The following is a 3,241-nucleotide window of genomic DNA, read 5'->3' as shown; positions in this document are numbered from 1 at the left end:
TAATATATGGCATCTACCATAGAGTAGAAGGAGTTTAGGTGGAGTTTAGGTTCACCACATTTCTCCCCTCCTAACCTCTTAGCTGTTCTGCTGAATATAAGATGCAGCCAACACCTGGTTGAGGTGTCGGCGCCAGACATCGCCGTTGTCGGTGCGGATCTCATAATGAAGTCGGCCTAGACGTCTTGTGATAGTACCAAACTGCCAACGGTGCGAAGCACTCGTGTAGTCACGGGCCTGTATACGTTCGCCGACTTCCAACTGTCTGACCTTGATCTCTTGATGTTTTGATGTAGTTTCCTTATGGGTGTTTAGAAACATGCAGTGTAATGCTGTTCGAACTTCTCTTCCAAACATTAACTGATAAGGTGTCTGACCATTCAAGTTTGGTGTCCGTCTGAGGCGAGTTTTTACCATAACAAGTTTCTCTTGAAGATTACCCCTTTCTCCCTCTAAGCTTCGTAAGATTCTCTTGACTGTTTGTACGTATCGTTCAGCTTGTCCATTGGTTGCAGGGTGGTATGGAGCAGAGGTTTTGTGCGAAATCATACAGTCTTTTAGAAATTTTTCGAACTCTCCCGATACGAATTGTCGGCCATACAAGGAGTAGAGGTGTTCCATAGGTGCAAAATAGTTCTTTCAATTTTTGGATGCACCAAGAGCTTGTCGTTGATTTAGTAGGTATAATCTCTGTCCATTTCGAAAATGCGTCTACAACTATTAAAAGATAGTATCCGTAAACAGGTCCGGCAAAATCAATATGAAGCCTTTGCCAGGGGCCCTTTGGGTGTTCCCAGTGGTGTAGTGGTGCTTTCTCTGGTTCATTTTGTTGTAATCTACATGTTCTACAGGACTTAACTTTTGTTTCGATATCATTGTCAATTCTTTTCCAGTATACAAAACTGCGGGCCAGTAGCTTCATTTTCACAATGCCCGGGTGACCGAGGTGTAGTTCGTCCAGCACTCGTTCGCGTAATGTTTTTGGGATTAAGACTCGCGTTCCTCTTAGTATACATCCATCTTGTAAAGTAAATTCATTATCATTGTAACCGAGCGTTTTAAGTGATCGGCCAGTTTGTAATGCGAGTACTAATGGTGTATAATCGGAATCAATACTTGTCTCTTTCGCTATGATATTTGGGTTGACATCAATGGTATGTATTTGTTGAAGTTGAAAGCTGTAATTCTGGTCCATTTTGTTTGCCTTTGTGTTTTCTACTGGGAACCTGGATAGGTAATCTGCATTTGAGTTGTTAGGCGAAGTTCTGTATTCAATGTTGTAGTCAAATCCAGATAAGAAATGAGCGTAGTGGAATAATCGCATTGTACTCATTGCTGGTAACGTTTGATGTGGGTGGAAAATTATTGTCAGTGGTTTATGGTCTGTCACTAGGATAAATTTTCTACCGTAACAATAATAAAAGAACTTCTTCAATCCCCAGTATATGGCAGTAGCTTCTTTGTCAATTTGGCTGTACTTCTTCTCGCTATCCGATAGTGTTCTGGAAGCGAATGCTATCGGTCTTTCTGATCCATCTGGGAGTCTATGTGATAGTACTGCTCCGATTCCCAGTGGAGATGCGTCTGTTGCAAGAACCAAGGGCCTCTTGGGATCAAAATGTATAAGTACTCTTTCGCTTAGAATTTCTTTTTTAATGTGTATAAAGCTCTGTTCGCATTCTGTAGACCATCGAAAACTAGATTCTTTCTTGAGTAAGTTGTTCAGTGGATTCGTGATCGATGATAGGTTGGGTATAAATTTGTTGTAAAAATTTGCCATTCCAAGAAATGTCCTCAATTCTGCGGTGTTGACTGGGCGTTCTGTTTTAATTATTGCGTTAATCTTTTCTCTGTTTTTGTGTAGACCTTCTTTGTCGATAGTGTGTCCCAAATAGTCGATGCTTGTTTTGAAAAAGTGGCACTTATTTTTGTTTACTCGTAGGTTACTTTCTTTTAGTTTGTCTAACACGAGCTTAAGTCTCTGTAGTAATTGTTCTTTGTTGATGCCTTGAATGATGATGTCATCAAAGAAACATTTTACACCTTCGAGATCTTGAAGGAGTTTATCCATAAATTTCTGCCAAAGGCTCGGCGCGACCTTAACGCCGAACATTAGGCGGTTCACCTTAAAAGTGCCTCGATGCGTACTTAGTGTTTGTAGCATTGCGCTTTCTTCATCCATTGTCATGTTGAGATATGCCTGGGTGATGTCGAGTGTACAGAATAGTTTACCTCCGTTCATCTCTGCAAATATATCTTCTATCATAGGTATTGGATATTGTTCATCTTGTATGACTTTATTTAGTGTAACTTTATAATCAGCGCACAATCGGATACTCCCATTCGGTTTGACAACTGGTACCACTGGAGTACCCCAATCAGAGTGGTCGACTTTCGTGATGACACCCTGTTTGCATAGTCGCTCGATCTCTTCATCCACTTTGGTTTTTAAAGCGTACGGTATTCTACGTGGTTTGATAAAAATTGGTCTTGTGTTTTCTTGTAGATTTAGGTGTCCTCTGTAATTGGGTATTTCGCCTAAGTCGGATCGAAATACTGATGTCTTGTAAAGTTCCAAAAGCTGGTCTAATTCTAGATTTTCTGATTGCTGTAAAGTTTTTATATCTGCTAAATTTAGAGTTTCGAGTTCTTTCATCCAACTCCGGCCAAAAACGGGGTCAACGTTGTTGTTGATGAGGTATAATTTACCGTGGAATTCTTTTCCTTGGCATCTGCATTGAACGTATGCAACACCTGCAGGTTCGATTACTTCGCCGGTATATGTTTTGAGTTTTATATTAGTTTTAAAGATTCTTTTGCCGATTTTCAATTTTCTGTAGTCTCGTAATGACATAGAAGTAAGTGTGGCTCCAGTGTCAAATTCCATTTTTATCTTAGCATGTTCAATGTGTACCGTTATCATGTATTTTTCGGATGTTTCACCAGATATAACATTAATATCATTCCATTCATCATCATCGCTTATCGCTGAGTCGTTTAATTGATTTATATCCGGTGTAGTCTTACTGGGCTTCGCATCTGAGCGCCGTTGTAGACACACACTAGCTAAGTGTCCGACCTTCTTGCATTTATAGCATGTTATGTTTATAGCGCTACATTTCTTGGTTTCGTGATTTAAACCACAGCGGAAACATTTCCCTTTTAAATCTCTTGGTGTGATTCCTCTAAAAGGAGATTTTTTTGAATTATTGTAGGAATCAGTGGAAATTTTATTGATATT

The sequence above is a fragment of the Anticarsia gemmatalis genome, chromosome 11 (genome assembly GCF_050436995.1).
Source record: "Anticarsia gemmatalis isolate Benzon Research Colony breed Stoneville strain chromosome 11, ilAntGemm2 primary, whole genome shotgun sequence".
NCBI lineage: Eukaryota > Metazoa > Arthropoda > Insecta > Lepidoptera > Erebidae > Anticarsia > Anticarsia gemmatalis.
The sequence above is the reverse complement of the archived record's forward strand: the minus strand, read 5'-3'. Positions refer to the sequence as shown.